Source organism: Abrus precatorius, unplaced genomic scaffold (genome assembly GCF_003935025.1).
Source record: "Abrus precatorius isolate BTA unplaced genomic scaffold, Abrus_2018 Scaffold7, whole genome shotgun sequence".
Classification (NCBI taxonomy): domain Eukaryota; kingdom Viridiplantae; phylum Streptophyta; class Magnoliopsida; order Fabales; family Fabaceae; genus Abrus; species Abrus precatorius.
The window spans coordinates 18,003,836-18,016,437 of NW_020874417.1; the positions used below are offsets into that span (position 1 = coordinate 18,003,836).

Below are 12,602 nucleotides of genomic sequence, written 5' to 3' on the forward strand. Positions count from 1 at the left end.
TATAATATTAAATGGCCAATGAATGTATGTATTTATCTACGTAAGTAATGAGTGACTTTATTTTTAACATAAATCTAAAAAATGTTGGTAATTTTTTATAAATAGAATTGGAGATACAATGTCTTCAGAAAATGTAAGGAAATGTTGTGACTTTCTTGCTTGTATATGGAGCAAAGTAATCACTTCACTTACATTTTCCGTCAAGGGGATGCAATACTCTAAATCCGAAGACGGTTTAATCACTATCTAGTTTTAAAAGGATATTGAAGATTGAAACATGCAATATTCTGTAATCCTGACATGTAATAGCCCAGATTTTTATTTAGTCCCTATAAATATGATTTAATTTGATTATGATTTTCTTTATTTTATTTCTTTTACTTTGTTTTGATTCTCTTAAATTCTGGAATTTTTAAAATATGATTTGTCATCATCATTTAGTGCTGACATGATATTTTTATTCATGTCATAAAAAATATTAACTCAAAATGTTCGTTTATGTGAATTGATTAAATATATGTTACGTTACGGTTAAGTGTGACGGATTTGAGGATTAAAATGTTAAGAATATAATTTTTGAAAGATTAAATTTAAATAAAAATACATTTATAGAAATTAAAAGTATATTTAAGTTTTAAAATTTAGCCAAGGTGTCTTGTTTTCTTATATTAATAGATTTGTTTATTTTTTAACATGTTTTCTTTAACTGTCATACATGTGTGTGTTCTTGACAAGTTCACTTACTGAAAACAAAATTATTAATATTTGTTCTATATTCTTATCATAGGAGATTGATTAATAATATTAACAAATCAAACAACTAATATTAACAAATCATTCAACTCATATTACTAACAAATCTCAAGTTTAGAGAAAGACTAAAGACTAAAATATATATTCTATTTCAATTCACAAATAAGTGCGTTCATTGCACCAACAAACATTCCATACACACGTGTGTTCATTTCACGTAGTCACGTTTACTGTGATCACAATTTTCCTAATGCCCTCAATATCAGGGATTTACTCAATTTCACACCATGAATAGTCGTCGGATAACTCTCGCCTCACGGATAGAACGTGTGTAGTCATGAGTCCCTTAGTAAAAGTGTTAGTCAGAGGCCGAGTTAGGAGGAGAGTGTGTAGCCTGTGGTACACCCACGCTTACTGTTGGTGTTATCACCACCTTTTCTTCCCCAAAGTATTTCTACCACTCCATCTTCTACACCCTAGTGTATCGCTAAACCATTCATAACTTTTCAACATATTCAAACACATTCACAATCAACATCAATATGTCATTCACGCACATTTCCAACCATTCAATTATTTTGCATCAAGCAATGGCATGCTAACACATAGTTTCACCCACAATCTCAATCACATTACAATATTCACTTTCACATATGACACATATGCTCACATCCAATCACATTACACAAACATCTAATTTTCCTAGAACCTCACCACAATCAAGCCATTCCACACTCACACATGTCCAATATTCATTTTATCAAGAATCTTTTAGGGTTTAGGGTAACTCAACCACATTGTAACTCATAGCAAATATTTGGATTCAAAACAAATGGAAATAGGGTAGAGTCCCTCTTTACCTCAAATGAAGACCCAACACGAAATAATGGCAGAAAACTTTCCTTCGCTACAGCGACACCGCCTCTTGCTACAACAAAAATCTCAGAGGAAACTGCACTTTGGTTTCTACAGAATTTCGCTACAGCGAGACCCTCTTGCTACAACGAGACTGCACCTAGAAATGCACCCTTCTCTATTGCCTTCTTGCTGCAGCGAGAACGCAACAGACGCAACTCCTTTCCCCAAGATACTCTTGCTACAGCGAGAATCCCTCTACAATTCACACTTAGCCTATTTTCAATCTAGCTCCAATCATACTTAACAATTTCAGTTCAACCACAAACCAACATATACCCTTGTACTCATGGACTTATCCATATATATTTCTACACACGTATTCACATCATCATCTTATAAATCAAACATAACAACATATAACAATTCACATATATTTATATATATTAATAATCAAATATTACAAAATTTCAGGGCGTTACAAGATAGATCAAGTAACATTAACGCAAAAGAAGCGAGTGACATTATTTCTCTTAAAGGGTATATAATAAGGATACTCTTCAATTTCAATGAAAAGGATTAGGGTTTCTAATTCAAGATTTTATTTATTTTAAGTTTAATTTATTTAATATAATATAATATTATAATTTTATATGATATTATTTATATATCATTATAAATTTTATGAGTCTTAAATAGACTATTCTATCAAGTTTAATAGGCTTTTTCTTAGGCTTAAGCCTAACCTATTCAATTAATTAAACCTTTAAGAAAGATTAAACTAAGCTTATAACTTAATAGGCAAAGTCTGTTAGGCTTTAAAAAGGTTAGGTCATAGGCTCTTATTAGATGATTGTTCTTCTCGATTAGTTTATTGTCAAAGATTGTGTTATTTTTTATTTCTTTTTAATTAGTTTTATGTTTAATCCTTTTTTATTTAAATTTCACATCTTTTAAGTTCAAACAATTAAAATAAAAAATTCTTGGTAATTAGAAACAATTCTTGTGAGACAATATTTTAGAAACTTATTTGGATCAAGTTAACACTTAGGAATAAATAATTAAAATACTATTATTGATATCAAATTTAATATATCTATGTTTATACTTTATTCATTTACACTATTTTTTTTAGTTATGGCTTTTACACCAACTATAAGTTGAGGGGGTGCTATTGCACATATCTTTCAAAAGAAAACTTGAAGGCACTTGAACATTTTGGGGAAAGGTGGATGGTGACACCATTATGAAGTGATTCAAAGAATTTAAGGTAAATTGTGTATTATTCACTTTGATAGTTTCTATATTTGTATACTTCATGTAACATAGGTTTGCCTTATCTTTAATATAGGCAAACTTTAAGTGGTTGAACAAGGATGAAAAAATATTAAATTAGTTTCAACACTAAGGATTTATTTTATTAAAATTGTGTATAAGATGTGTGATGATGAGGACAATAATACATGGATTCAATTGGATAAATAAGCACATTTTAAGGCTTAATGGAAAGTTGAAGATTGACAAAAATCTAGAAAGATCAAGCAAAACAGGCATGCTAAAGGACACAATGTACACAATAGAGGTCCAATATCTTTAAAAAAACATGTGAAGAGAATGGTAATACGCTCTATAAAAATTATTATTATTTCATAAAGTTTGTACTTAATTAACACTTATTTATCATTCTTTTTTATAAGTTTCAATTGAATAGAGAATCAACATGTATTAAGGTTTACCATAGGACTAAAAGAAAGCCAAATAAGTGGTTGAATAAAGAACAAGAAAAGAATATTGTATGTATGGTGATATTTTTTGTAACACTTGACAAGCAGACCAAGTTTCATTGTAGTAAATTGATATCGTCCTCAGGGATTTGGTGATAATAATGATTTTCTTTTCTGTTTATATATAGAAATGGAAACATGGTTGAAATAGTGGTTTGCATGAAAATAAGTAAAAGCAAATAGAGTAAAATTTAGTAAAAACCTTGTGCAAGAAAGAGATTGGATTCAAATGCACTTGCTAACACTTTTTATCTTCAATGAGCAAATGTGATTTCAACTATCTTACTTCCACATTCATTGAGTAACTTAACCAGATCCCTCAAAATTAAGTTTTAAGATAGTTAATCTTAAAACATGATTCCTTTATGAGTAAGAATAACACCTTACATTAAGAACAATAACTTGAATATAAGTGGCAAACAAACCCAAGTCTATTCCTAGTACGGGAGTTTATTAAATGTGATGATTCAATTCAGATTAAGAAAATGTTTTTCGATAGAATTCCAAACCCTAGTTCATGAAACGGGTGATCAAGCCAAAATAAGAATTACGATTAGAATCACACACAAGTTGTAACGCCCCAGAATTTGTAATAATAATAATAATATTTTTGAGTTATTAATGTAAATTGTGAATTTCCATGTAAATGGGTAATTGACGAGTATGATGATGTGAATGTATGAGAATGTGTGTGAGTATGTCTAGATGAATATATATATATATATATATATATATATATATGTATGTATGTATGTATAATTGTGGATGTTAATTATGTATTGAGAGATTGGATGTGGTTAGATTGATTGAATATATAGGCTAAGTGTGTGCTGTAGAGGTGTTCTCGTTGTAGCAAGAAGGCCTTGGGAGAAGGGCGTGAATCTGTTGCGCTCTCGCTGTAGCGAGAGGTCCCTCGCTGCAGCGAGAGAGCGACAGAGAGGAGTGCATTTTTTGGTGCATGAATAGTTGTTGCGAGAAGGTCTCGTTGTAGTGAGATTTTGGAGAAACCAGAGTACAGTTTCCTCTGAGATTTTTGCTGTAGCAAGAGGGAGAGTCGCTGCAGCGAGGTCTCGTTATAGCGAGTGTCGCGACTTAAAGAGTTTTTGAGGGATTTAGGGTTTGGGGAACTTCATTTCCCACCTTTTCACTCATCTCTCTTTCGATTCTTTCTACCATCAGCTCGTTCTTACCGATTAAACTGTCTCCAAAGCTGTTCGTGAGTTGGATTAAAGGTTGAAATTGTGTTTGGGATGCTTGGAGGTAAGTTCTAAGAGTTAGGGTTCTGGTTTTCCATTCCTCTTCCTTGTTCTTTCGATTTCTCATGGAGTTTTCCATGTATTTAGGATGAAACTCATGTGAGAAGCACATTCTTGGTTGAATTCGTGTTTGGGTCTTCGATTTGAGGTACAGAGGACTCTACCCTATCTCTTTGTGTCTTTAAATCCATTTATATTGATAGATAATGCAATGTGGTTAAGATAGAACGTAGGAAGATGTATATTTAATGAGAATGGCTTGATTGTAACTGTATTGTGATAGAATTTTTGTGTGCAACGTTGTGTGATTGATGTTTGAGATATGTGTATGATTGATGGTGGATGTGTGTATGATGAAAGGAATGATTGTGATAAGAATTGTATGATTGAATATTGTGTGTTGGGAATAAATTATACGACATAAATGAAATGTGTTTGTGTGGAAGGCATGATGAATTGTGAATGTGTTTGTGTTGGAATATGTTGGAAAGCCATGAATGGTTCAGCGATATATTGGGAGTGTGGAAGATGGGGGTGGTAAAAATACCTTGGGGAAGAGAGGGTGGTGGTGACACCAACAGTGAGTGTGGGTGCACCATAAGCCACACACTCTCCTCCTAACTTGGCCTCTGATTAAAACCTTTGCCAAGGGGCCTGTGACCGCACATGTTATATCCTTGAGGTGGGGGTTATCCGGTGACCATCCATGGTGTGAAACTGAGTAAGTCCCTGAGGTTGAGGGCATCAGGAAAACTGTGATCACAGTGAGCGTGACTAGCGTGCAGTGAGCACACGTGAGTGTGAATTGTTTGAAGGTGCAGTGAGCGCACCTAAATGTGAATGAGAATGAAATTATCATTTTGTGTCATGTGATGAATGATTTACATTATAATGAAAATGTGTGGAAATATGTTAGGTGAGTTTCTATGCTTGTGCGTGTTTGATAGTTTAGAGTACTCACCCTTACATTTATTGTTTAGGTGACTAAGATGATCAACACCGGGCTCAATGAAGGGATGGATGGAATTGCTATGGGACTTAGAATATTATTTTGAAATTTGATGTATTTGAATTGGTCCTGCAGCATTCATTTGATATAAACTTGTAATCCATTCCTTTGAAACACTTTGATTAAACCATGTGTTGGAAATTGTTTAAATAAATTTTTTTGTTATTCCCATTTTTGTGAAATTTATTTATTTGAAAATAAAATTAAGGCGTTACACAAGTAATGGAACTGAATATCATATAAACTCAAGAAGAAATAGAGTTAATAGTTATATCGAATCAAATCCTAGAGAAACTAGCCGAGTATAGTGAGGACGATAGCAAGATACAAGTAGAAATTACAAAAAGAAGAAGAGATGAAGAAGGCTCCTCATTCCCAAGTAATCCATTCTTCACATCTTCATTGTGCTCTATTTTCTCTTGGATTTTTCTCTCTCTCTCTCTCTTAATCTATGCATGTTTCTTTCGTCTTCTCTCTCCAATATCCCTTTTATATAAGTCTTCAAAGTAGGAGAAATTTGGGAATTTTAATTCCACCACTGCAACTTTGGATTCATGGCTGCATCTGTGGGGATCTGGATTGCCCTAATTACTCTAATTTCTCACAGCTGCAGTTGCAGATTCACAACCATGACATAATTCTTTGAAATCTTTCTTCTGTTGCACAATTTCATGGCTACAACTGTGGATTTGGGGCTGTAGCTCTATATTTCAGACTTCATCAAATTCTACACAAAAAGAGAGATATTTTAAACCAAAACACTACCACTCTTGTGACTTCTTGAATTAGATTAATTAATCTCTTTGAGGGTTAAATATGACCAAGATTATTTACATCTTTCCCAAAAAGAGTGCTAAATTAAGAACAAAAACATGAATTTAAAGCACTTAACAACTTCCCTTAACATAATTTTTTGTTTGTCCCCAAACAAAATTCTTCTCAATGATCAACTGGAACAACACATGCTAAGTACAAATTGCTTTTATATCAACCAGAGAACAAGTCATCTATCAATTCACCTTCACTAAACCATTTTTAACTCGTCTAAAGTTCCTACAAAATCAATCATACTCAACCAAAGATTTCACAAGACAAAACACTAACCTAAATGCTACAAATCAATGATTGAACACAATCCTCACTGGTGTGTATCTCTTCTTAGGTGAGTGTTTCTCTCAAAGAATTAAGGATCACAAGATCTTTTAAGGGTTGTAACGCGGCTTGGCTAACAAAGATGGTTTTTCTGGTTAAGCGAAGTTCCAAACTTTAGAGAGCAACATGAACATGAATAAACATAACTCAACATTTGTTTCACTCTCTTCAATTTTCAATTCCAACAACATCTCTCTGCCCATTTTCTTCCTTCAAAGTTCACTTATACCCTCTTTTTTTTTTTTTTTACTTTTACTCAATGTGGAGAACCCCCTCTCTATTTTAAAATTTATGTAAACTATTTTAACTTCTCTCTTTTATAATACACACACACACACACACACGAAGCTACTTTTAACATATTTGTACCATGATAACACTAGAGAGGTAATTCTCATTTTTCCTTAGGGTTAAGTGTTGAATAAAGTAGCAAGCTCAAACAGGTTTCAAAAGCATTTTTCTTATTTCAATATAGTTGTTTAGCTCCAAGCTAAATTTTTTTACTATACATAATAAAATGCCTTGATCCTTTCCAAAATTTCTTACAAGAGCAACCATTTCAAGACTCAACCAATGCAAACACATATACTATGATGATGGCTCCCAAAAATGTAAGTACATACATTAATTAAGGCACTCTCACTCACTGGCTTGGCTAAATAGTTCAAACCACTGACCATTCATGTCAAGTTAATGAAATGCTTATAAACTTTATGATCATGCATAAATTGACCGAGTGCAACCACAAATGAGTATTGAAAACACATTTTTTTTCAAAAAGTGAATTTCAAGATGAGATAATTTCTTTCTTGTTGATATTTAAACAATTTGTTATAAACCAATTTGATTTGAAGAAGTTTAAGTATAAGGTTAAAATTCAAGAATGATTTTCTATACTTCCCAAAAAAATTGTTGTTGGTTAAACCACCTAGTTCTAAAAAAATAGTTAACTTATCACTTTACCTATTTACAAACAAGGTCAATACATTAAAAAAATAATAATGACCTTTCACAAAAAACAACAAAGTTACCATTTCCAAACTAAACACTAAAAGCAAAGCAACTGCTCATGCAACATCCTAAAAACTATGTAGTAGAGTCATAACCACATAAAACTATAACTAACACCAACTTAAAATAGAACTCTTTTCTCCACAGTCAGTCTTAGAAGTCTTCAAACTCAAACTCCTTCTCCTGCTTGTATTCCTCATCCTATGCCTCTTCAATTTCTTCAGCTCTTCCTTTCTCTATTACTTCATTAGTCTCAGCACCCAACTCCTCATTTCTAGCCCCCTCCTCCTGTCCAACATTAGCAGGTTGTGCACTCTAAACTCCTGGCTGCTGCACTCCACCCCCTTCTGAGGAAATAGATGTCCCCAGGTCATAATATCTGTTTTGCAAATACCTCTAATGTAGGCTGATAAGTCTGTAATTAGGCCTTATTTTACAACCCATATATTCATATTTGACCTTTATTTTATTTGAGTTTTACACTAATTTATATATTAATTGTGTAGTTTGGTATAAAGAGGCCGCAAGTGGATTTTGGGTGCATTTTGGGCTGAAATTGATAGAAGATTAAAACTTCGCAGCAACCAGCACGCCCAGACCCTTCCAACAAGCACGGGGGTGCTTTAAGCCCATGCACGGTCGTGCTTAAGGCTTTGGACGGCCGTGCTCATCTGCGGGAAGTCCAATTATGAAGAGTTTTTAGGGTTTTCAAACCCTATTAAAAGGAAGACCTGAGGCACCATTAGGGAGACCGTTTTTGACATCTTGGCTTTTGCTTTGGGATACATCTCTCATCTCGTCTCTCTTGCATGGGATCCTTGGCACATGCTTGGAAAGACTTGGAGCTTCAAGCGACCGTGCTTGAAGATTGGGAACTCATCACACTCTAGTTTTGCTATTTCTTTTCTTTATGGCTTTGTTTATGATTGTTTTAATTCTTTTCTTTAGCATGAGTAACTAAGTCCATAGCTAGGGCTATGGGAACTATTGTTCATGAATTTATGGGATTTTGATGTTTGAATCTAAATTTGATTTCTGTTGAGACAAAGGATTAGGTGGACCAAACCAATCTTTCTCTTCTAATCGTTATTAAATTAACAAGTTCGTAGGCTCCTAAAGCTTTCTTAAATTAATGTCTTGCATGACCATTGGAGATGTTAATTTAGAGAAAAGAATATTAATATTGCATGACCATTAGGTATTAATAGTAATCGTATGAATGATTGGTAATCACAAGGAAATCAAATTTATAGTTAAATAGAAAAATAACATAAAGGATTAAAACCCATATGCCCTAAATTCCTCTCCGATAAGTTTAACCAAGACGTGCATTGTATTCCTTGCTCTTAGTTTTATAATTAATTTTATAAATTCTTGTTTTTAATTAATCTCGTATCTTTGAAGCTTAAACAATTGAATTAGAAAATTCTTAGTAATTGAAAATCAATCCTTATGGGACGATATTTCGGAAACTTAATTTAAAAACTCTTTATTACTTCTCGATGGGTACACTTGCCCTCCGAACAAGTTTTTGGCATTGTTGCCGGGGATTGCTTTTTCAATACTAAGAAAATCTCAAATTTAATTGATTTAAGCAATTTGTATTTTATTTTATTTTGTTTTGTTTATTGTTAAATTTTTCTTTTATATTTTATAATTTTTGTTTTTATTTTATTTTAATTTTTTTATTTCACAATTTCTTTTAATGTATGTTCACTCGTTCTAAGTGCTCTACAACTTGTTTATTTGATCCGGAGATTGAAAGAACAGTTCGTAGACAAAGAAAAGAAGTGAGAGAGCAGAGAATGACAGAGGGAAGGAGATCGATCCAAAATTACATGACACCCACTGCTAGAGGCACTCCTGGAAGCATTGCGGCACCAAATGTGGAGGCCAACAATTTTGAATTGAAACCAACACTTATAACCATGGTCCAGAACTCAATACAGTTTGGAGGCATGCCTAATGAAGACCCCAATCTTCATCTGACAAAGTTCCTCCGATAGACGAATACCATCAAGTACAATGGAGTCTCCAACGATGCTATTCGACTCCGTCTTTTCCCATTCTCGGTATCTGAAAAGGTGAATGCTTGGTTCGCCTCACTCCCAGCCATCTCCATCAGAACTTGGGAGGATCTCACTCAACAATTCTTGGGAAAGTACTTTCCCCCATCAAGGTCCTCTAAGCTTATGACGTAGATATATTGCTTCCAACAACATGAAGCAGAATCCTTATTCGAGGCATCGGAGCGATTTGGAGAGCTTTTGAGGAGATGTCATCATCATGATTTTCCAACATGGAGACAGGTACAAATTTTTTACAGTGGCTTATCAATCACTACCAGGGCTACAATTGATGCTGCAGCAGGAGGGTCCCTCATAAGAAAAGATCCAGATGATGCATACAAGCTGATAGATGAGATGGCATCTTCTAGCTTTCAGTGGCACACCGCTGACTCTTACGACATCAAGAGGAAAGAGACCGCTTCGGTCTACCAAGCAGAGAGTAGCAGTCCACTAATGAACCAAATGGCAGCCCTTGCAAAACAACTGTAATCTTTAATGAAGGCTCAAGACCAACCTGTAAGAGCTCTTGCAAGCCCAGAATTTAAGCAAGAAGAGGCAAACTTCATGGGCAATCACAGTTTAGGGTGGAGGAGTAATCCTCCTAACTCTTGGGGGAATGGCTTTGGAAGTCAAAATTCAAGTGTTTATCGCCCTCCTCATGTGCAAAGTCAGGGAGCAAGACCTGAAGGAAAAGAAGCTCCTAGATCTCAGTCCAACTTTCAAGAACAGACGATGCAATATGTGTATTACTCTGATAAGAGGATGACAGAGCTTGAATCCAAGTTGGACCAACATATTGAGAGAACTGATAAGAGGTTCGCAAAGGTTAAATTTGAAATACAAGCCAACTCTTATAAGATGCGTGCACAGTTGGAGAAAATTACGAACCTTCTGAGTCAAAGAGTGATGGGAACATTGTCATCTCAGCCTGAGCCTAATCCAAGGGAGCAATGTCACGACCCTTCTTATAAGGAACCGAGAACATTGTTTCTATATCACATACTTATTTAAGATAAATAAATAATATAGAATATAAGTATAAAATTCACTTCTCATTCAAAATAAAATAAAGTTTTCTTACAACAAATATCCAATAGAACAATATAATATTACATTTAGTTCATAATATTCAAAATACCCAAAATTATACTACGTAGCTCCCTTTACATGAGGTCTCAAAATATATAAAAAAAGGACTTTGATGCAATATTACTCGACTTCAGCTTCTAACATTTCTCCACTAACCCCTCAGCCTGTGAAGTATATGCAATACCTACTACATCTGCTCACGTACCACCGTACGATTATCGCAGTACACACGCACACAACGACATAAAAAGAAATGCAAGGGTGAGCTACCTAAAAAAAATAAAATAAAATCATATATATAGCGTAAAATATTTCTCACAGCAATAGCCCCATGCATTTCTAGCCCATCTAATGCACAACATGAAAATAGTTTCCAACTGGTTTCACATCCTAAGTAATCCAGAAGGAACCGAGCCGGTCCAGTAGTGACCCATTCCGGTATCTGGATCCAGACAATACAGCACAACAGCTCAGCATGAACTTACCGTTACACGTCTACCCACTTAAACATGTAACTCGGCTCTATAATGATGCAAAATATATATCTCAGCATGATGTACACTGCCAAAATTATTTTAACAGCTCAACTAAGGCAAGTTTATAATAGATCAGCAAAAATCTCAGCATTTTAAATCAATTAACAACAGTTACAACTTAGAAAATAGCTTTTATTCAATAGATCTAACAAAATCATATCAAAACATCTTGAAATAGCATATTAAACCGTTCAAAACGTAGTTCATAGGTTAAAGTAAGCTCCCCTTACCTTAGAACGATGATTCACACCAGATCTACCGAATATTACTTGTTTTAATGCAAGATTCACCGAAGATTCAGCTTTAGAATGGAGTTTCTCCTAAGAATACCATGAACTTCTATGAGAAAGAGAAAGAGAAAGAGAAGAGATACGAACAGTAAATCTAGCTTCAAACTTCAAGAAACTTACTTCAAATCTCTCAGAATAGACGTAGAATCTCAGATCTGGCGAGAAATCTAAGTTTAGGAGGGTTTAATATGAGAGAAAATGATGGTTTATGGCCTTAGAACCTTTGAGAACCTTGGATATGAGTAAAGAAATAAAAGTTTCATGTGAAGCCCCCTTTTTATAGAAAATTTTTGAAATTCATTGTTCACGCCTGAAACACTGTTTACCGCCTTACTGTTCACGCCAGAAACACTGTTCAGGAGAATATTCACGTCGAAAACATTGTGCACACATACTGTACATGCACTGTACGCGTATGTGACGTCAGCGGTCACTGTACATACGCAGATTTTACTATTCATACGCGATTTTTACTGTTCATTGACACTGTTCATACGGTACTGTTCACTTTTTTTAAAAAAATAATTTCAAACTCCATCTAAATCTATTCCAATACCAAATAATCCTTCAATTGACATTTAACAAGTATAAAATATTATAAATTACTCAATAATAAATCACAAGCCTGACAATTCTCCCTCCAAAAATAAATTTTCATCCTTAAAAATTTCATCCCTTAGAGAAAAGATGAGGGTACAATTCTCTCATTCTTTCCTCTAACTCCCATGTGGCATCACCAGTTGCTAGGTCCCAAACAACCTTTACTAACCGAATAGACTTGCCTCTAAGTTCCTTAAC

General features: G+C 34.1%; 1 non-coding gene across 1 annotated transcript; it reads right to left on the minus strand.

Moving 5' to 3' along the window:
• Nucleotides 1-10,006: 10,006 nt before the first annotated feature.
• On the minus strand, nt 10,007-10,113 carry LOC113873926. The gene has a single exon (XR_003505992.1). It is a non-coding gene; the product is annotated as a small nucleolar RNA R71 (small nucleolar RNA).
• Nucleotides 10,114-12,602: the final 2,489 nt, after the last annotated feature.